This window comes from Phoca vitulina, unplaced genomic scaffold (genome assembly GCF_004348235.1).
Source record: "Phoca vitulina isolate PV1807 unplaced genomic scaffold, GSC_HSeal_1.0 scaffold42, whole genome shotgun sequence".
NCBI classification, from domain to species: domain Eukaryota; kingdom Metazoa; phylum Chordata; class Mammalia; order Carnivora; family Phocidae; genus Phoca; species Phoca vitulina.
Genome location: NW_022589745.1, coordinates 14,750,019 through 14,773,875, shown reverse-complemented (window position 1 = coordinate 14,773,875; position 23,857 = coordinate 14,750,019).

Genomic DNA, 23,857 nt, shown 5'->3' with positions numbered 1-23,857 from the left:
AAAATTCTTCCTTTAGGTATCCAAGATAACTTTTTGTAAAACAACACAGAATTGTATTCTGATCCAATTTCTTCATAGTAACTGTGGTGCATGGGTTTAATTACGATTGCCATCCTGATAGGTTTAATATGGAATTCACATGTTTAGATAAGAGAATTAATTCTCTGTGAGCAAAGCGTTAGTTGAACCCCATGATGGTGAGGAAGACACAGGTCCTGTTGACCCAGTTTCTTCTCCCTGCCACAACACTCCTCACCTCACAAACCAACACTGTGTTCCTTCTATACATACCTGTTCCAAACGTACCACGTGTGGGCTTTTATCACTTTATAAATATTTATTGTGCCTCCAATAGTTTATTTTGGTGCTGTTTTTGCAGAACAAATGGTATTTTACCAAGTATTTCTTTCCTGGTGATACTAACAAGTGTTACTAATTGAGCATAGTTACTAATATTTATAGATTCATGAAGCCAGAATGAAAGAATTTTAAAACTCAATGATCTCTTAGATTAGTCTATGAGTCACTTGACACATTGTCGACTATCTACTAATAGTGCTGTTCAAAAGCAGAACCTTTCCTGTTTTTTGCTCTTTTTGCCCCAGACTGCTGATAATCTTCCAGACTAGTGTAAAATGGCCAGTTCTGCAATTTTGTGAGGGACTGTGCCTACACCTATTAACTGAACTCATAACTAAAGTCTTAAGCTGAGCTGATGCTGCTATGACCACCCACATGAAAGAATTTCAGTCTTTATAAAATTTTGAACTTGCGGATGCATGAGCCTGTTCAAATCTTTTTCTTCATAAGAGAGGTGCTTTGGAGTGATGCCTGTCATAACTTTTTGTTGACATCATGGCTTCATTTAATACATGTTCTTAGCAAAGAAGACAGGCTGAAGAATTTGGTGGACAGACAAATCCAATTTGAGATATTCCTCATTACATTGCCAAATTGGTGACATATTTAGACTACTCTGCTTATCATGTATGAATCTTCTAATTTTCTAGCTTAAATCAGAGAGTGGTCCTTTATGGTGAGAAAACAAATACCTGTAAAATTTGAATAAATCTATAGATCAAGTAATTAAGGATACCATAAGATTTTAGAGTTTCAGAAAATTATCTGCATTTAAGTTGCACAACACTTAAAATTAAGCATAGGGTAGCAAAGTAAAAATATTTAAATATTGTATTTAATTAAATAACTGAAACTCCAAAATGATTTCGGAATATACATACTACTCACACTCATATGTAAGAAAAATCTTGAAAAACTAGTATCTAGAAGGTATAAATGTATATAATGAATTAATGAATAATATTAACAAATTGATTCATAAAATTATGTTCAATATTATTTGGTTTTAGAAATATTATTTTTAAAATCTAAAAACATATAATTTATTGTGAAGTCCTACCAGGAATTGGACTTTGGTCATTTCTATCTATATCTATCTATCTATCTATCTATCTATCTATCTATCTATCTATCTATCTATCTTCTATCATGTTCTATTAAATGATTTTTAAGATCAGATCATCATCATCATCAATATCTTCTATGTTAGTAGACAGAACTGTGACAAGTTAGAACAAGTTAATAGGAAGCTAGTTTTCTTGCCCATGTACATAAAACAACTTCACTGATAACAGGCTGTGACTGAGGCACTATTAAGTTAATTGAGGCCATTCGGTAGAAAGGTCAGAGGGAGGTGTACCACTATCCTACCAGTGTAGCAGCCGCCATCCTGGGGAACACAGTTACGTTTGGAATTTGTTACATTTGGAATGTCAATGGGGTCATTTGTAACTACGAGATATCCAACTTATCCCTGTGTCATCAAAGCCAAGACCGTGAGTGCTCAGGACATGTTCAGTGGCTGGGGGTGAGGCCGAGCAGCTGCATGGATGGTGGCAATGCTCTGTGCGAAGTAGAGTTGGTTCCTGGCACCTCGTGCAGGTGTGGGAGGCCCATGCCCACCCACCCACTCACCGTGATTGTTTTTCCCTGCCCCGAACTCACCAATCCAGGTAAAGTGCCTCGATGCTACACCAGTTCTATGGACCTCCCCCCGCCTCCAAATTCAGTTTGAAATCTTAACCCCTAATGTGATGGTATTAGGAGGTGGGGCCTTTGGGAGGTGATTAGGTCATGAGGGTGGAGCCCTCATGAGTAGGATTAGTGCCCTTATAAAAAGACACAGGAGAGCTTGCTTTCTTTCTGTCTCTGCTCTCCACCATATGAGGACACAAGGTGATTGCCATCTGCAAAACCAGGAAGTGGGACCTCACCACATGTCGGATCTCCCAGGACCTTGACGTTGGACTTGCCAGTCTCTGGAACTGTGAGACATAAAGTTCTATTGTTAAAGCCACCCACTCTGGTGTTTTTGTTACAGCAGCCTGAACTAAGATGCTGTCCCTGTGGGGAAGCCCAATGTCAGGACTCTTACCAACAAGGGGGCCTCAGCTCCAGGCACCAGTATAATTGGGAAAGTGACAAACAGCAGAATGTGTGTGAAGCTGACTGTGCTCTTTGAGCTTGGACACCCTTCTCTGCTTCTGTCTAAGAAGAAAAATGTCCCACGTGCAGATGGTTGCAAAGGCATGATTAAACACCTGCTAATAACTAAGCTGCAGAGTTTGGAGCTCAGGCTTTTATGGGTTTGTATGAAGATAAATGAGTATAGCAATGAAGAGGCTTGGCTTTGGAATCAGGCTGATGCGAGTTCAAATCCAATGTTGCCACTTGTTGGCCCTGTGACTTTAAGCAAAGTACTTAACTATATGGGTCTTGATGCTTCATCTATAAAAAATGAATAACACTGTCTACCTCATAGAGCTGTGAGGATGGAATAGCATATATATGTGCTTAGCCTAGGACCTGGTAATGGGTACTCATTCAATACCCATTTCTGCTGCTGCTAATTCTGGTACGGTCATTAGTGCATTTTTCACACGAGGTTACGTTGTCTTACTGCTTAGTGGGCTGTGCTTCTTCCTCCTTTGTTTTTTTGGGGGGTATGGGAGCATTTCCATGAATATACCTGAAGTCCACAAGGGAAAGTGATTATATCTGGTGATGGCCAGCAGCAAGATTTCTATCACTATTTGTGTAAATATTTGCAAGGCAAAACAAAGATTTCAAGGAAATTTGACATAATTCAAGACCTCAAACAAAATTTTCAGAGAATTTAGATTATGCCATAAAATTTCATCATGAATTGTTCAAAACATTTTTAAATCCTGCTAGTCTCCACATTCCTTTGCAGGAAGCATATGTTAAATTCCATTTTCTGAACCTCCCCAACCGATTGATTCATAGAATGAGGTTTTTATTTTTTATTTTTTTATCCTTGATTCAAGAGGTGCTGAACTCATTTTTCAGAAGTTAAATATTTACTCTTACAAATGAAACCTATTTCCAGGCTTGTTTTCTCATGTCATTTAGAAATCATACTTCAAATGGCACACAAGATCACCCCAAATCAAGCCTTGGGGTTCACCCAGGCTCCTACCATTTACACCAGGCTTGCTGGCTAGATAGGCAGTTAGATAGTGGACAGTGGGTTTCATGACACTTATATTTGATGAGAGAAAAAAAAAGACAAATATTTGTATTGGTCTTTACTGTTTATAGAGTGTCTGCACATACTTCATCTCATTGATCCTAAGGACATCTCCTAAAGCTTTCACATCTTACTTACAGATGAAGAAACCCAGTCTGCATGGTCGAGGGACCCACACTAAGTCATCCTTCTCTTAAGGTGCTTCAGTGCACACTCTTTAAACTGTACCTTAAAAATAGGCTGTCCTGGGGCTTGGGAGAGAATGCTGCCAATGATTCCTTGCCCATGATCAGGAATAGCTGAGCTTTCCTGAAAATACAGCATGTCAGTGTGAGAAGGACCTGGGGGAACATAAAGCCAGTCACCTGGGAGCTGTCAAGGTATATGGCTATTGGGTGCTAGGTCCAGGATCAAAATCCAGGCTTTCTGATACCTAGTCTGGGATTCTTTCCACTAAATCTTTGCTACTGGCTTTAAATTCTGTCTTTTTCTTTATGGAGATGGGCTGCTATTTCACCCGTTCTCATTTGTTATATACCTGGTTAGACTTTCCCCCGGGACAAAGCACATTACTTAAATTCTCCCTGACCTCCTGAAAGAGCATGTCTTCAACCGGGGCTGTTCTTCCTCCCCCCCACCCAACCCTGCTGAGCTGAGAATTCTTTGGGGGCAGGAACTTGTAGCTGCCGCTGAAAATGATAAAACTTGAAGTGTTTAAATCATGGTAGGGCGATGGGTATCGAGGGCATGTGTGTGGTGAGCACTGGGTGTTAGACTTAATTAATGAATCGCTGAACACGGCATCAAGGACTAATTATGTACTAACTGGACATAATAAAAAAATAAATAAATCATGATGGGGCCCTTGAAAATGCATTTGATTACCTGTTGCTCATGGCGATTTTCTAGAGGTAAGTGGGTGGAGTGCGAATTTGAGCCAGTACCAGGGATTTCATATAACCCGTGCTCTGGCCCTCGAGACTGAAGATTGAGAGGAGCACTGCCAGGGAGCCCTCTTCATTCCAGATCCTCTCACGCCTCCTTAAAGTAACCAGCTGACAGCTGACCGTACATATGAAGAGAAAGATTCAACATTTCTTCACAAAAACTTTTAGTTTCAACTTCTGACATGCATATTGACAATAGCCAATTATTTGATCATATGTTAAATTTTAAGAAATGGATTTTAGGGGCGCCCGGGTGGTGTAGTCGGTTAGGTGGCCGACTCTTGGTTTCGGCTCAGGTTGTGATCGCAGGGTCCTGGGATCGAGCCCTGCATTGAGCTCCACGCTCAGTGGGGAGTGTGCTTGAGATCCTCTCTCCCTCTGCCACTCCCCCTGGCTCTCTCCCTTCTCTCTCTCTCAAATAAATAAATAATCTTAAAAAAAAAAAAAAAGAAATGGATTTTAGTGACATGTCTTACTCCGCCTTGGTCAGGTAGCTAAAAGTCCATTTTTGAATTGATATGGCATTGGCATTTTTCACTCCTGCATTAGATCCGAATGCTGCATCTCCAGAACAGAAGACCAGGAGAAGACCCAGAAGTGTGGGATGAAATCAAGACAGGCATCTATTTGGAAAACTCAGGCTCATCTCTCATTCCCCAAAGCTCCTCATCAAGGTTAAATAAAAAATTTGGCTTCCACTTTTCTATCTTGAACTCTTAAAACTATCCTGAACTATGTAATCATGTTTTCTTGATAATGCTGGGCCAACTGCAGATCAGGTGTCTCTGCTTTACCTGGCCCGACTGCCTGTAATAATCAAGTTCAACACTTACTTGTCAGGTTTCCCCTTGCCTTTGTGTGGTTTCGATAGAGTTTCAGAAAGCTTATAAAGGCCCAGCCATAAATAAAATAAGATTGCACACAGGGGCTTGGAAAATGCAACATTCACGAAGCCCCAGATGCAGAGCAGAGGGAATTGGGAGTGAAATATTTAACTACTTCATCATTGAAAACTAATTACCAATTGGGGAGTGTTTTCATTTGTGGAACGTAGATTGATTAGCAGGATCCTCGAAGTTTTAGTTTACTTACTACTGATTGCATCTTTCAAAGAAGAAAAATGGGTTAGTTTTAACAAGCTTGAGTCAGACTGCAGACAAGCAGGGTTACCGAAGAGGGATTGCCCAGGATTAGTGTTATTCAATAGGCAAAGGGGTATTGAGTTCAGATTTTTTTTCCTGATAGACTATTAGAGATAAATCTTACATTTGGGATTTACTCTTTGGTAATAGGCAAGGTTGTATTTTTCATTCAGGAAGTTAATTTGTTTGTTCCACAAAATGTTTCAATCAATGTTATACCCGTTCAGTGACCTGGCGCCCTGAGGCAAAGTTTTGTCCCAGATACCGGACACAGATATATTGTTTAAAGTCCAAGTTTGGAAAATTAAGTCCACTGAAATATAAAGGCTGTGGCTCATGATGGAGCATTATGAGCCACAGGAGTCAGGTTCTGAGGGGCAGAACTTGGTGGGGAGACTGTTGGCGGGCAGAGGGGCATTGTTTGGCTTCCATATTCCCAGGCTGGCTTCTCTTCAAGATAGCTCCAGATCACACTGGGGTTCAGTCCCCTTATCCTCCCTTGTCTTAGCCCTTGTCAACTCTACTCTCCAGAAGGAATCTGCTATTAGTCACTTGCCCTTGAGAATGCTCCCTGATCTCTCCTTAAGGTAGAAAATGATTTCAGGACCCAGTCACCAGGTGGGCTGTGGCCCTTGAGAGGATGCTGTGCAGGCAGACACATCCCTCTGCTGGGGTGGAGGTTCTTGCTGGGTAACAGTAAGAGGTATTCTGACACAGGGGAAGAAGGCTGGGAAAGAGGCAGGACACCTGGCTTCCAGTTCTCAATCTGCCACTTACCACGAATCCTCGGGTCTATTAATGGATGGTTTGAGTTCACTCCTCCCATATGAGGATTCCATGAAATAGGGAATGTGGGAGGGCATTGAAAGCCTTAAAGTATTGTTCAGATTAAAATAATTCTTTCAGTTGCATTGGCTACTAAGATCGATCATTCGGATGCTGCAAGTGGTGACGCAGACAAGGCATATCCCGTCCTGCCTAATTTCACTCCATACAGGAGTTGGCGTTTCTATTTTGAGATGTAGACAAAGTGGTAAACTCTAGTCGGTGAGCCAGAATGGCCTTTCTCTGGGTGGGTGTATTCTCCTCTAGGGTTTCAGGCTGTGCCAAAACTTCCCAGAGCAGTGAGAGTGACTCTGATCGGGGCGCTTGGTCTGGTGGCAAGGACAAGAAGGATTCGGAAACTCCTTGCCTCTCACGCCTCCTGCCTGGTGGGAAGCTCACCGCTCACCTGGCTTGCTGGGTTTCCCAGGGTTGGCTAGGGCTGACCTCAGTCTGGGCTGTGACCTTCCTCTAACATGAGAGGAATGAGCTGTGTGTGATGAATGCACAAGCAGATTCACTATTGTCCTGAGGAAGGAATTTAGACGTGAGGGTTTCACACATTATTTAGATTGTGACTTTTTAGGAGTGACTTAAAAATTGCTGGGAGTCCAATTAAGGGGCTCCAGAGGGACAGCTGTGGAGGAGCAGATGGGGTGAAGGTACTGAATCACTCAGAACTATGTTGCTCCATGACTGTGACCCCTCAGACAAGGTGAAGGTTTCTGCCTGTCATTCTTGGGCAATGCGAACATTAAAATGTTTAAGGGAGATAAAACCACAGGACAAATGATAAAAACCAGAAATTTTGGAAATCAAAGGCTTAAAGAATCAAGGGAATAGAAGGAAGACAGACTTTACGTTTAGAACGATAAGGCACGTAATGTTGGAATACTTAAAAATTATTACAAAAATAGACAAAAGCAGTTTAAAAAGTTAAAGGCAATAATGGAAAAGTTAAGAAATGTTGGCAAAACAAAAAGAGACGTAAACAAATATAAAGAGATTTAGAGAAACAACAGCATAAAAAGTAAAACTGAAAAACTGAGTGGCCAAAGGAAAAAGTGAAAACTCAGTAAGTAAATGTTTAGATAAAAGTTAAAAGCATGTGAAGAAACGTCAGAAGTCAAATAATATGCTGATGAGTGAAAATAGTTACCTAGAAACAAGTGAAAAAGGGGCAAGATATGAACTTTTTAGAAAGTGACAAATGCCTAAGGTGGCAAAAAAAAGTGACAAACTTGCCTCCATTTCCAAAATTCAAATACAGCGGCAGAGAGATTTTCTTTTTTAGCAGTAAAGGGCCCACAAATTCTGGCAAAATCCTGAGTGCTTATCTTCTGGATGTTTGTAGCACTGTGTAAAGGGGGTTCTTCAGTAGGATTCCTTTGGGACCTTGGAGATCAGGGAGCATTGCCCCCTCCTCCATATTGGATATAGAAATTTCAAATGTCTATAGATATCTAGAATATTCTATAGATATACAGAATTTAGATATTCAGATTTTCATAGGCATCCGTAAAAATATCAGTAGAGCCTCACAGATGATTGCCCCTTGCTGCCCTGTTGTAGAGAAATTAGGGGCCCATGTGGAGGTGGGGGTAGAGACACATTGTCCTGAGCCCCCAGCTCCAGAAAGCCTAAGGCATCGCGATGATGCTCTCAGTCCTTGAGGGTTTATTATTTGCCTGGTTGCACAGCTAGACAACTTACAGAATTATCTCGTGTAGTTCTCGGAACATTATGAGAATGGTCTTGTTAAGATTCCAGTTTTGCAGGTAAGGCGATTTAGCTCTTTCCGTTCAAGGATTTATCTGCGGTCCCCAGCTTGCAAGTGCTCGAGCCGGCACTGTGGTCCAGACCCCCGACCTCCAGAGTGCTGCCAGCCTCCTGTCTGTCTGCACTGCCACCGGGGGCTCAGCCTGTCCCCTGTCCCCAGAGAGTAAGACCACTTTCTTTGAAAGCAGCAGTTTGTGTTGCCTTTTCTCTTTAATCACAGGCCCTGAGTGGACGGTAACGCATGCACTTGTCAAAGGCTATTACGACATATCGGCTGGTGGTGACATGTTGACGGGTTTGCTGGATGCCCATTGCCTGGGCCGGCTGGCTCCAAGGGCAGGGGCAGGTTTTTCTAACATTCTCCCTGGATCACCTTGAGGGTGGCACCCCACAGGGCCAGCTTTTCAATAAATGAATGGGTGATTTGATTCTGCATTTCTAATTAGGCCAGAGGGACAAAGCAAAGACATTTTGGATGGTAGAAAGACTGTGTCAGCCCCATTTCTTCCTTTTCTGCCTTATTCAGCCATTCCTTGGAGAGCACAGGGAAGACATCTATACTGGGACCTCTGCATCCTATGGGGTGAACGGGGGCTGAGTTCTTTATGAGAGTCGCGCTCCCAGAACAATGGGGTGGGCGACACCCACTGTGGTATGAGGCATGGGGTGTCCCGAATGGCACTGCGGCCCAGAAACCTTCCTCCTTCCTGGCCTTCTCACCACAAGAATCCCTCCTTTGGTTAAGGTCTTGTTTCTGAGAAACTGCTGATAATAACCGAACATGCAGTCAGGAAGGAGACGCGTTAACTTACTAGAAGCTTTTGACATTTGACACTGCGTGGTTCATGACATGATAGCAGAGCCCTGATTGTTGGGAACTAAGGTGTTGAATGTGGGGGTGGATGAGAGGGAGAAGAGGTCCTGCCAGTGGAGGAGTCGTTACCTGCCTGCTGGGTGGGTTGTGTGGACAGTGCCATCTCCCGTGGACCACAGGGCTCTATTTTGTTTATCCCTATATTCCCCAGCATCTGGTTCAGGGCCTGACATGGAAAAGGTGCTCCCTAAGTTGAGAGGGCATTCTACCTGTAGAATGAACGAAGGAGGAAACAGGTAGGCTGGTCCCTGACTCTGTCATTATAGGGAGTGACCGTGAAAGAATCACTGGGGAGACTGAGTCAGAAATGAGAAATCAGAGCAAGAGTTTGCTGAATACATAGCCAGTGCAGCGTGTGGTGGAGGATGCACACTTGAATCAGACCCCACCCCGCCCTTAGAGAGCTTCCTGGGCAGCTGGGGAGATGTGTTACATGGTAAGCAAGGAGTATGGTTTAAAAACATATAGAAGGAAGGGAAAAATGAAGGAGGGGAATCGGAGGGGGAGATGAACCACGAGAGACGATGGACTCTGAGAAACAAACTGGGGGTTCTAGAGGGGAGGGGGGTGGGGGGATGGGTTGGCCTGGTGATGGGTATTAAAGAGGGCACGTTCTGCATGGAGCACTGGGTGTTATACGCAAACAATGAATTATGGAACACTACATCAAAAACTAATGATGTATGGTGATTAACATAACATAATAATATAAAAAAGAAAAAAAATATATGTTTTTACATCACCAGTAATGGGACAAATAGATATCATATGCTTCCTGATCTGATGCCCCGAGAAGGACACATCATCACTTCTGTGGTATGCTGGCCAAAAATGCATAACCTGAATCTAATCAGGGGAAAACACCAGAAAAGCCCAAACTCGGTTGCCTTAAAAAATGTTAAGGTCAGGCAAATGTGATCTTGGATGGGATCTGGGGAAAAAAATTAAAAAAAAACCAACAACCCCACAAACTCTTCTTATTAAGGGTACTACTGAGATAATTAGCCAAATGTGAATATGATCTGTAGATTAGGTAATAATACCGTACCAGTGTTAATTTCTGATTGTAATAATTATATTGCGGTTGTATAAAGGAATGTCCTTGTTTATAGGAAATGTACAGAGGTATTTAGACATTAAGGGGCCTCATGTCTGTAACTTAACTCTCAAAGGGTTTAGAAAAATGTAAATATGTGTATGTATTTTGGGGGGAGGGAGAATGATGAAGCAAATATGCTGAAGTGTTAACATTTGGGGAATCTAGGTGAAAAATATTTTGGAAATTTTTTGTATTATTCTTGCAACTTTTCCATTAGTCCGAAGTTGTTTCAAGACAGAGTTTAAAAATGCACGCATATGTGTGTATATTCCGGCATGTATGAGAAGCTGTATAGCATAGTGGTTAGGGACTCAGCCTTGGAGCCAGGTTTCCTGGGTCCAAAGCTGGCTGTGCTATTTGTTATGTAAGCAATCTGAGCCTGAATAATACAAGACAATACTGGTGCTTGCATTGGTTGGTTGTGAGAATTAAATGAATGAAAACCTGTGACAAGCTTAGAATAGTGAAAGCACATGGCAAGTGTGCAAAAAATGTCAGCTCTTATAATACAATATAGAGCAGCCCATAATTACTAATAATTATTTGGTTATAGGGCATGTGGTATATATACATTTGTTGACCTACTGACCATAGGAACATAACACTTTGGAGTTTACAAATAATTTTCATATTTAATTTTTACGATTATCCCATAAAGCATAACAGCAAGACATATTGCCCCCATTATATTGATCTGCAAATTGAGGCCAAGGCCAGAAACATACCCTAAGTCCCCAGCACCTGATCATTGGCACAACGTGGAGCTGATCCCAGCTGTCCTGACAACTAATCCTGGAGGAGATTCTCTTCTGCGGGTGATACCAATATCACACTCTGTCACTTTGCCTCTTGTACTCTGTGAGTGAGGAATTTCCAGGAACAAAGTGCCTTCAGGGGGCCTTCCGTCATCCACGTAGTTACCCATTGTCAACTGTTGTCATATGCATGCGTGTGTGTGTGTGTGTGTGCATGGATTCTCCCAGCTATTACTGACAGGTTCCTCGAACCAGACTCCAGAATAGACGTGGCAGTCACTAATCCCGAGGCTGAAAAGCCTTCTGCTAGCTGCCTTCTGAGAGGCCTCGGTATACCATGTTGGGGGAATCTCCATCCAAATGTCACGTGCTCTGCCATGTCACAGCGTGTGACCGTGTGAGTTATAGCCAGCCCCCGGGCATTCTGGAGCTGTAGACTCCATTTGGAAGGAGCCTTAAAGTCCCCTGGAATTCACTCATTATCTGTTTCCTAAGCAAACAAACAAAGACACTCAACTAAAAACTGAAATCAAAAAAGCAACTGAGGAGGGGCGCCTGAGAAGTGGCTCAGTCGTTGGGCGTCTGCCTTAGGCTTGGGTCGTGATCCCAGGGTCCTGGGATCGAGCCCCGCATCAGGCTCCCTGCTCTGCGGGAAGCCTGCTTCTCCCTCTCCCACTCCCCCTGCTTGTGTTCCCTCTCTGGCTCTCTCTCTGTCAAATAAATTTAAAAAAAAAATTAAAAAAAAAAAGCAACTGAGGAGTTTTCTCAGAAATAGCCCTCCTCTGCACTTCAGAGAACCTAGGAACTGGATTCCTGCCTCCATGGGTCTTAGGATCTTCAGTGGGGCCTCAGCTGGACAGATGTTAATTACTATAAACCAATCTCTGGCAGCCTCGGGTGCAAAGGGCAGCACCTCTCAGCTTCCCTGCATTTGCTCACTATTTATAATTTGCACAGCTTTGTATTAGGTATTTCTGTGGATTCTTGCCACAAGCACTTCCTACCGAGTAGATGATAACAGGAGGGGCTCATAGGGGCTAAGAAACAGCCCATGGGCCAGAACCCTGGTCTTAAGTAAGTGCTACTTACTTACGCTGGCTCTCCTTACCTTCCTGTTTTGGAAGTTATTTTATTTTATTGACATTGCTACTTTTTTTTAAAGATTTATTTATTTGAGAGAGAGGGAGAGGAGAGGGAAAAAGAGAATCCTCAAGCAGACTCTCCACTGAGCGCGGAGCACGATGCAGGGCTTGATCCCATGACCCTGAGATCACGACCCGAGCCAAAACCAAGAGTCAGACATTCAACCATTCAACCGAGTGAGCCACTCAGGTGTCCTGATAGTGCTACTTATTAATGATCCTCCTGTTTATTTACCACCACTCATTCGTTGCAGCCTGCCTCATCCGGCCATCCTTTCAAGCATTTCTGGGTTTTCTCACCAGCTGTGCATCTGGAAGTGCCTCAGGGGACGTGGAGCCCCTCGACTCATTGCTTGAAAAGAAGGAAAAGTGTGAGAATAACTGTGTTGCCGGAAATGCATGATAGAGCCCAGTAGAAATGGAGCTGAATGTCAGCTCTGGCTTGAAGTTTCTGCATACGAGTCTTCTCCATATACATGTCTAATTAAGAGCTGAAAATGTCTTCATCCATTCATTTACGGTGAATATCACCGAGGGTCCAGGTGCTACGGTTTCCCTTCCTACCTCCTCACAGAGGTGAGGCTCCACATTTTAAACCAATCAGTATTAAGATGGAGGTTAAAGACTCGAGTTCTAGGCCTTTCTTCACCATGACCTTTCAGATCTGTGAATTGCAATGGAGTTCATCTGTTATTTGCACTTCTTACCCTATTATAAAAAGAAAATAAAATGTATTTGGAAGTCTTTTGTGGATTGCAGTGTTCCTCAAATGTAATATGGTTTTATGGTGATGGTAATGCCAAAGATAATAGAAACTGCTTCTGGAGAATTGCTACTTCTGTCATGCTTCCTAAGCCCTCATATGTGAGGAATATAAGTTCAGTGAGTAGAATAATAAATAGGTTCTGTGTAAGTATGTGAATGAATGAATTGAAAAGGGTTGTAAATTACCATTGTACAGTGTTTCTATTGAATCACAAAGTTTACTCCCATAAACATTTCATTATCAGAGACTAAAATGACATGTGTTTATGTTCTTACAGCTAACATACAGAAAGCCTTCTACTTATCCTTTAAAATTCGGCTCAGCGGTCACCTCCTCCAGGAAGTCTTCTTGGACTCACTGATCCTCCTCCACCAGGTGGGATAAAATGGCCCTTCTCTGCTGCTGTAATACGTGGGCCTATTTCTACCGCATGTATCATGCTGTAATTACCTGTGCTCTCGCCCTCTGGATTCGGTCTTATTCATCTTTGCATCCTGAATGTCCAGTGCAATTCCTGACGTGTTATTTTTGCCTTCGGAAATGTTTTCTGAGTGAATGGCCAAACGTTTACCAGTTCTAACAAGGCTTGGCTTGTAAACACAATAGGGATTGAGGTCAAGGAAATGTGGTTCACTTTTTGCCATAAAGTGCTTACATATTGCACGTGAGAACCCAGTGCCTCATGATTTTTTAACCTCTTATGTGATTATCCCCACAAAAACCCCTTGGGCTAGAAAGGACTATAATGACCTTGGTAGTTTTGAGCAGCTTAATATTTTCTTTACATCAAGCTTGACCTCTTTTCATTATAAAAGAGATGACTGAGTTCATGTAAGGCAGGAAGAATCAGAAGATGTCTGCTTCTCCCAGAAAGTCTTCCAAACTCCTGCCTAGCCTGCAGGGGTTCCCACCAGTGTAGGCAACATGAGGAATCGGTACGATACGGACATATTTGTACATTTTAAAAAAGATTAAATGTGATATAGTACTGGAACTGAGCATGGGAGTTTGAGGCCCTGGGTATTATGCTTTCCCTTGCTACAGGGGATGGAAAGAATATTGTTTCTCCTTAAAATGATTTATTTAAATGGGTAGACTAGAATTCTACTTAAAACCCAGTGTCTGAATGCACCTGTTTAAGTCAGCTTCTTGTTCTCCCAGGTATTTAGGCATTGAATTTTCCCCATTAGGGAAGTGATTGACACCGTGGTCCTTACAATAACACATGATTATAACTCTGCAAATGGCAATTACATTCAATGGAAACCAGATGTTGCATGGAATTTGACTCTGTTGGTTTCTTGGTGAAGTAGATGAATTTGTAAAGTAGAAAACCACAATCATTACTCAGATGGACTATACATGAATTAATGACATAATATCTAAATCATATATGGTTGAAAATAATGATTAACTTAAACTATCAAGATAAGCTAATGAAAAACAGACTCTTAAAAAATTAAAGCTATGTTTTCTTCAATATATATTTTATCAGCATGCTAATAACAAAACCAGACTTGTTTGCATGTCTCTTCAGCCCCAAGGAAGAAGAAAATATCTAAAAAGAAGAGCCTCTTAGTAAACAGTAAGGAGAAAGTGAACAATCATGAGAGTTTTTCTTGGCTGGTGTGAATTTTTAGAGTGTCTGAAATCAATCTTTAAAAAATATATTGTTGTTAAGGACAGCTAACAATGTTTTATGCTGAATCACACAGAGAGAGTATATTTCGAAGGACACATTTGGCGTGCAAAGCGTGACCTCTCAAGCAAAACTTCTTTTCCTGTCCCATCTCTCTCTGGTGCCTGTGTGCAAATGTGTGTGCACACACACAAGTGTGTGCGTACACCGCCCCCCCCCCCCCCCCCCCCCCCGCACCAGTGATGCCTCAGGCCAGGAAGGCAAATCAGCGTTATCTTCAAACCTGCACTGTCCCTTGAAAAGCTCACCCTTCAGTTAGCAAACCTCCTAAGTGGTTAAGTTTGCAAACCTTGGCCCATCATTTCCACTGTCATGAATTCTCAATGACATCATCACTGTAAAATTAGGAACTCTCTTTCTTTTCCTGCAGATGTGAAAGTTTGACATTGCATTCCATGGTCCCGTGCCACATTTCATCAGCGTTTTTCCTTTGCTTTCTCCAAAGCCTGTGGCCGCATGTGGCGTGTGGATTGCAGTGCTGTTTGGGATCTCGTATCAAATGCTGCTACCTAATCCCAGGCGGCCTTCCACAAGCCCACACCTGCAGCTCATTGAGTCCTCCTGGAGTACAAAGGGCTGATTTACAGCACGAAGGATCCAGGCACTCGTTGCAGCTGGGGCTCCAGCAGGAAAAGGAAGTTGTTCATCATCTTGTGTGCATTTCATTAACAATAGTGTACCCGATATGTAGCTTATAGAATAATTTCAAATCACTGACAGAGAGCATTATGGCATTTGGCACTACTAGGAAAAATACTTCGGGATGGGCAAATTACACCTGAGCGTGAGGTTTCTATGCGACCCTCTGGAACTGTGCACCCTGATTTATACCAGGTGGGTTGACCTTGCGATATTTTCTGATTCGTTGGGCATTTTCTCATTTCTCATTTCTTTTCCTTTGTCTTTGAAGCAGCCCTGGGGTAGACTTGGGATATCCTTAGCTTTCTGTGCTTTTCATGTATTAGCAACCAAGAGCTTCGTATGACCTGGGCTAAGCATGGTGTCTCGAAACCAAGCGCCTGAGGAAATGTCTGTCACTGGCGCCCTGGGAGTGCCACAACAAGATGTGACGGCATGTCGCTTTCTCCTTTAAGTCTCAACAGTCAAAGAAATGAAGGAGTCCCAGCGAGACCCTGAGATCCCAGGGTACTGGCTCACCAGGACTCTAGGGAATAAAAAAAAAAAGGAAGATGCTCATACTTTCTTCTGCCTTATTGGGCTGCCGTGCGTCCATTTTACTATTGACTTACTTCTACCCAAAAAGAGGCCTGGTGGTGGAAATGCCGTGAAGGTGGTGATGATGATGAGTTCAGATGAAGGAGACAGAGAAGTGAGGGGCAGGAAGAAGCCCGCCGTCCCCCCTGCTAAGGTTCCCACAGCCCTCTGCGGCCTGCTGGGCCCGTCTCCTCTGGGGCCAGCACGGCCTCCAGTCAGAGGCCTCGCCTATTTACTGGGAAGGCTCTGCCTTTCCAGATCTTTTCTGGGAGTGTCTTGCAGGTCCCAGTTGAAGGATTTTTCTGAGGAAGTAGAAAGCCTTAGAACCTCAAAACAAAAAGGCCTGGACAGGAGCGCTGTCCCTTTCTGGGTTTGGGGCCAAGCCCCACGTAGGGAGGACGGCAGCAGTGCACGGAACGAAAATATCAGGGCTTCTGACTCGTTTGTCGTGGACATTTTAATGGCAACTTTTTTTTTTTTTATAAAGAGGGACAAAATCAGTAAAAATCGCCATTCTCAAGGGAAAGGGAGCAGGGGAGGAAAAGCAAATTTCTTTCCACTTTGTAATGGTAAACAAACTCGGCTCAGAGCAGTATCTGATGTGCTGCATGAAGCCTGGTTTCCAGTTTCTCTTGATGTGTCAAATGTATCCCTTATGTGAATCATGGTTTAAAAATACTTTTACTCAGTGGGTTCGGGAAATCAATAAGCTTTTATGATTCTTTCCTTGCTTCACATAATTTCTGATTTCAAAAGAGACTCTGGGTATTCCTTTAAGATGTTTATATATTATGCATTTTAAAAACTAACAATTCTTCCAAGGGCTTCCCAAGCATTGTTGTTGGAGGTTTTTCTTTCTTTCTTTCTTTCTTTCTTTCTTTCTTTCTTTCTTTCTTTCTTTCTTTCTTTCTTTCTTTCTTCTTTCTTTAACATTAAGCTAATGATTATGGGGCTTACACATAAATTGAAGCCGGATTTATAAAATGCAATATAAAAATCCTTGGGAAGGAAGATAAATATAACAAGCTATGAAACTACGTTAGCCTCTTCCAGTGTTGGAATGACTACAAACGAGGAAATTAATGACCAGGATGTGTGACGTTGCCCAGGTTAGGAGCTTCGGCTCCCAGGCAAGCTGCCTTAAGACGAACTGTCCTGCATTCCTTGATTTCTCTGAAATACAAATCTAATTGCAGATTGGAACATATCCATTCGCTTAGTCTGTAAAAATAATTTTCCCTGAATATTTACCCAAAGCGCATTATTGCTTATACAGTTGTGAAAAGCATTTAGCACTTTATAATCCCATATTTGCTCCTATGTGGGCCTGGGAGTGTACTCTCCTTACAAAATTCACAAATGCCTAGAAGGCTAACAATTTTTACAAAGTGTTCCTCATGGAAAACATCTGGAAGTTTTCCAGAATGGCATTCCAGATGTTATAGTTTTAGCAGTCACAAAAGTGCACTGAACATGCAGGGTGAGTGTGTGTGTGTGTGTGTTTCCTGGTTCTACAGAGCACGTTTCTTACACGTACCCAGCTCTCTTTGCTCTACCTCTGGAACATTTTAGGTTTGAATTATTGAATATTTCACTTCTGGACAACTCTGCTTTCAGGGCAATTACACATCTGTAAGGAGGGAGCATGATGTAGACTACTGTAACCAAATACGCACTGGGAGAAGGAATTTTTAATTGGTATTTTAAAATTGATCTTTTTTCCTCTGTGGGGTCAGAGAGAAGAATAAACACTGGGGGAGTGAGGCCTGGATGAATCGGCTGTATCAGGAGAGGGCTGCCCTTCTTCCCTTTCTCAGATTGTCCTCTGTAGAGAGGAGAAAACCCCTCTCCCCTGCCCTCCCCAGCTGCAGGGTGCTGGGCAGAGAGCGAGGAGCAGGAGATGAGGGGCCAGGAGACAAGATGTTTTCCTTTCAAACTGTTCAATGCTGCTCAACTTTGGAGACATTTAGGAAAGCGTGAAGTCCAAGTCAGTGCTCCTTGATCTTTTTCTTCTCCCTGTCCTCCTTCGTCCTCACCTTCTAGATTTGGGCCCTTTCTGTAGTAACCAGCCCCAGGGAAATTAATGGCTCAAAGAAATTCAGCTGAGAGACTGGCCTGTTCTTAGAACCAGCTCCTTGTGAGTCCTGCCTGATGGCAGGTCTCCTTCTCAAGACCAGGGCAGAGATGGCAACAGGGAGGAGGGGGAGAAGGAAAAAATCTGGTCATGGGCTAGGATGGAAATAAGCCATGATTCAGGGAGCCATAGCGTTTTATGCTGTGAGTTTTCTATCACACGGGGAGACAGATGAATGAGGATCCACCTCCCTAACAAACCAACCAGACATGATGAGAACTTCCTCTGAACGAAAATATTTGTTGCACAGTGCATTGGGTCAATCTTGTTTCTTATTACTAGTTACTTTGGGGGAGGAGAGAGAGCACATTGGAAAGGAAAAACCTAACCCAAGGATGCGTAGGGGGGACGATGGAGTGAATCTGGGTAAAGGTGATGGGTCTACACTGGCTGAAGCAGCAGAGAGGTGGGGACCAGTGGAAGGTAGGGTGCAAAAGACCTGTATGAGGGGACATAGAGCAGAAATGCCCCTGTCGCCCCCAGCCTGTGGTCACTGACACATGGCAGGGAGTCATCAGGAGGCTCGTATGAAAATGAGAAAGGCCATCTTGTTCACCCATCTTTACTTCTGGGATAGGTGTTAACTCCAGGCATTTGCCCCCAGGAAATTCCTGAAGGGTTCTTGCTTAGCCTTGGGAAAGTCCAGAATCAAGACCCCTTCAAATGAAGAGGACCTATTGTCCCAAAAGGGCCTGGGCTCCCCTGCCTGTGTCCAGACAATGTGTGGGACCTGACCTCCCATCAAACCTTGGACTCTGGTTCCCATAGTTAGCTGGGATCGCCATTGGCTCAGAAAGAAGCTGATCCTCCTGGACTGTCCTGGTTCCTGTGTCCTGGGCCAACCAGGACGGTTGGTTATCCTATCTGAAGCACGTCCCCGACCTTCTGTCTATCCACATTAGAAAGGTTGTGGGGACCTTCCGTCCCTCTCCCAGGGCTGCCACAGCTGAGAACCTGTTTGGAGCCGGGCTCTGGGTGGCACCTGGAAGACCAGGCACACTGCAGTCAGATCAAAAAATTGAGTCTTACTTTAGGGGAGTGCGTGTTCCTCCTGAGGGTCCCCAGGAAGTATGGACATCTTAGCTCCCAAAGCCTGATCCTTCTCTTTGCCGCCATAACCTGTTCCCCAGAATGTCCAGGGGGTGACCAAGTGGAGACCTGCCCTAGAAAACCAAGAGGGTAGTGTGGCACAATGGGAAGAACACAGCACCGAGACTGAGATTTTATCTAGCTCTGGATTCATGATCAACTACAGTTTCACCTGCGGGAGCTATTTAATGTCTCAGTTTCTTCAGCTGTAAAATAGGGATAGTAATTCTTACCTCTTAGAGTTATTTTTTGTAAAAGCTTAGTGCTGTGTTTGACATGTATTACTTGTTAGAAAAAAAAAGGTTGTTTCTTCTCTGCCTCAGGGACATTCAGAGTCATCATCCAAAGTGAAATAAATGTCACTGTCAGTATAAGGGAAGAAGTGCCCTATGATGGTGACCCTCGAGGAATTTCCCATTGTTTCTCCTTCCTTCTTCCTGGGTCTCTACCCTTCTGCTCTTCTGAGTCACCTGCTACTTCTCTGACTGTCCTCAGTCTCCTCCCAGGGCTATGTCCCTTCTAGTCCTCTTCCTGTTCATGACATTCAGCTTGCTGTCCACGATCCTCCCCTCCATTTCCAGAGCCAATCTCATTCTCTCTTGTGGCATCAACAGGGCTACCAAGGCTCCATGCCCATTGTCCACTCCATTTCTATCATCATTGCTGCCTTGGATCTCATATTTTTAGCTTAATAATATCACAAACATTGAATCTTTAGAATCTTTGTCTTCTCTGTCTCTCTCTATGTCTCACACACATGAGCGTGTGCTCGTGTGCATGCACGCACACACACACACACACAATTCAGTTAGTCAATAGAGAACTGAATTTACTTCATACATATTTTTCAAAATCAAATCAGTTGTCATAGCCTCTCTCCTGGTCTGTTTAAATAAAATCCCATAACAGATTTTCTTACCTCTAATTCTACACCTCTTCAATTTACCCATACCCTTCAGTAAGCTCAGTGTTATCTTTTTAAAACTCACATCGGGCCATGATACTCCCTAACTCAAAAGCCTTCACTATATCCCCCATCGCTTTCAAGTGAAGCCCAAATTGCTTAGCCTAGCACTTGAGGTCCTTAGCATTTGGATCTTAATCTCTCCAATGTCATGTCCCATCATCCCTCCTTTTTCCTCTTCCTCTTTTGGTGCTTTCTAGTGACATATGCTGTGCCTTTAGCTTCCACTAGCTCTCCATGACCTGTCCTTTAATAGCCAGCCTGACTTTACCTCCTTTGCTTAGGCAAAATGAAAGCCATAGTGTTGTGTGCATTTGTGTGTTGTGGCACGTAACCCCTTGTGATGCTGGTTTTCATCTGCAACTCCAATGTGCGCTACCATGTTTGGACTATTTTAGGGTAAGAGATAGCCAGTTGAACAAGTGAACAGCACCCCAGTGACAGATGGCTGAACACTCATGAACACTATGGTTACAAAGACCAGGTGCCATGAATTGTGTCACTCCAAGGGCTTACAGGAGCTGATCACAGGAAAACTGGAGTGGATACTCCCAGCTCTTCCTTGAAGGGCTTGGGGTCCGACTCAGGTACTGCCTCAAAAGAAGTTCTGGGGGATCAGAAATTCTCCCCACCTTCCTGAGTGAGCTCCAGAGTGAACTTTCCATGTACGGAATCCCACCTTCTTGATAACTCAGAAGCTCTTTTCATTATAGGTGGTTAGTCAACAGTAGATATAAATTGGGAACGTTGAATTGTGTATAAACATGTTGATGTCACCTTGATATTGATACTGATATGACCTTCAGGCAAGGTTTAGGGAACTATGTCTACATGTCTTTTGTGTCTCTTTAGGCAGTTTGGAGAATTTTAATGACAAAATTCAATTCTATTCCTATACTTTTTGTCCTGAATTAAAAGATTTGGGATACTAACGTGACAGGCAAACACATCTGTGAGGTAAAGATGAAGGTGTGGCTGATACACAGTATTGGAGATGGAAACCAGTGGTTTGACATGATCCCTTTAGGTGATAGGTGATGGGAGGAGGGTATGATAGAACTTCAGAGGGGGTTCCTTACTTTGAATTTGGTTCACCTGGTCATGGCAGGAAGCCCTCACTGGGTACTGAGCAGCTGGAGCATGTATGCGGAGTTCTGTGGCATCACTTCCCAGTGCTGACCAATGGAAAGCTCAACTCCTCCAACGTGTCAACACTCCAGGGCACTTAACCAAGATGTAAATTCTGAAATTGACCGGTGGTGATATTCTGCCTCATCTGGAGCATAGCCCAGACCTTACAACATCAGACTGTAGTTCACTCTGAGACCATATCTATATCCTGGATGGCAGTCTGAGATACCTGCTAAAATCAAAGTATCCAATAGTAAATTATTGACCCCCAATTTAAGGATGAGTAAGCATTTCCAGATTATACTGCTTACAGAAAAATGGGTCACAGTCATCAAAGATGGGACCTATAAATTTATGGGAAACAACTTTGAAATACTCTAGTAGATCACTTTAACTTATTCTGTTCTCTGGGGATAGATATATAGATATAGGTACAGATGTAGATCAAGATATAAAAGCTGATATATATGTATACATATATATGTTGATAGTCTGTGGTTAACTTTTTAAAGCTGAGATACTAATTTCCAAAATTGAGTCAATTGCCTTAGAATATTTTTATCATTTCTTTCTTTTTCAAGACGGTGGTGTTCTGTGTGGCTTGTATTTGGACCAATTTTTTATTATTTTACACTCTTCTCGAACTGTTTATCAATTCCCATAGCTCAGGCATATATATATATATATGTATATGTATGTATATATAGCAACTTCTAAGTGTAGGGCATGGAACTAGGGGTATACGACAAAGGTTGTAGCCCCTACAGGCTTACCTCCCAGTGTAGGCAAAGCAATGCCTATCTAAGGCTCAGCTGGGATGTTTGTTCTCCTTGAGATTTAGGCTTGCCATAGCCCCCCACTCCCATTTTGGGAATTCTAGCTTATGAAAGTCCTATAACTCTCCAACTTTTCTGTGAAGTCCCAGGGACTTTTTTTTCTTTTTAAAAAAATTCATAGCCCATTCCTCTTTCTAGAATTCTGCTTCCTTGTATGAAAACTTTGCCCTGCATTTTTCGATAAGCCAGCAAGGTGATTTGTGTGCTGGTGTCTGTGGACCACACCTTTGCAAACATGGATGTAAGGCAACTGAATTTGCCTCGTGTCTTGCTCCCAGATCCAAAGATGTTTGGCAGAGCCAAAGAGACCTCTGTTAAACACAACTTGCCTTCTATAAGACTCAGCTGTGTTTAGTGACCTCTCCCCCCTTTATTTTGTTATATTTATAAGACAAAGAAGTATGTAAATACTACCAAAGGAGTGTTACCAACAAGCCAGCATCATAGGAGTTTAGAGGATGGAGAAACTGCTGTGTTTCCAGAGTGCATGAAAAGAATCGTTGTGAAACTGACCTCCGAGGAACACATAGAATCCATCTAGAAGGAGGGAAAAGGTCTGGGCAGCTCCGGGGTGAACAATCTGAGCAAGAGCTTGGGAGGTGGACATGGGGGCAACAACAATAGGATGTGGTTGAGGACCCAGAGGACATGAGCCTAGCCAGAGAGGAGAGCTCTGGGTACCAGGCTATCAGCAGGACTAGGAGGGAAAATAGTCATCTTGCCATCACTACTGATAAATTCATAAAACATATTTTCTTTCTGAAGAGTGCCTCCCGCATTTATGGACATACCAAGAATTTATATAACGGCTCCTCAGGGAGGGTGCTTTCCTGCTTAGCTGATCCATGGTGCCTGACGTTCTGCAAGGAAATCAGTAATACCTATTGACTGACAGGTTTTGTCCCGTTCCCCCAGGTCTTCTTTTAAGGCTTCTGAAAAGACTGCCTTTCTTCTCTTTCTGACCTTGGCGCTCCCTCACCTCCATCTTCCCACTCCCAGGCCTTCCGAGGCAGTGACTTCCCCATCTTGCCTTCCTCTAGTTTTGTTCCTTGTGAGCCTTGATTAGGGGTAAGCCCCAGAGCAGCCCCTTCGGGCAGCTGTCTTTCTTTCCACTCTCCCCTGAACTGAGGCATCTGGTTCTCATTCTCTTCTCCATGCTGTGGCCTTCACTTTCACCTTGCTCTGTTTACGTATATATTACACAGCCTGTTTGAAACTCCGAGCTCCTAATTGGTCTTGTCCCCTGTAATCTGAAGAGAGCTGCAGGACAGGTTGAGAAGAGCTTGGGTATGAATTAAACCCTAACCAGGGCAAAATTTCTGGAGCCAGGGAGATTTCTCGAGGCATGCCTAACCTGGATCTGTGGACAATCTTTGGGGAGTCTGCTGAGCTCTGAAAAGAATTCAAATTTGTGTATGGGCCTGTACATTTTGGAGGGGACAGAATCTGAAGCTTTTAGGAGGTTCTCAAGGAGATCTGGGACTCAAAAATTCTGCCATTACAAGATTTTCCATGTGGTTTTCTGTAGCAATCCCGTTGCTACTAGGCGGGAACCAGAGCTTCAGAGAGGTTGGTAAACTTGGCAAAGTTACTAAGTAGTGTGCGCAGGAGGCAAACCAAGATGGCCCGAGTGCCGGCTGGGAACCACCTCACCATCCTGCCCCTCCGGTGTGGGAGACAGGTCTTCCCATCTCCCAGAACCACTTGTCACCTGTTGGGCTGCTCTGGGGGGCAGAGGAGGCTGGGCATAGGCCGTGTGGTTTCTGTCAGTGCCCAGAGCAGTGAGGATCACCTCGAGCAGGCCTTCCCATCCCTGGTTGAAATAAGAAGCTCATGCGTAGTTTATGAAATGTCCCAATGCCCCAGCCACACCCCAGTGCAGTGAGTTCATT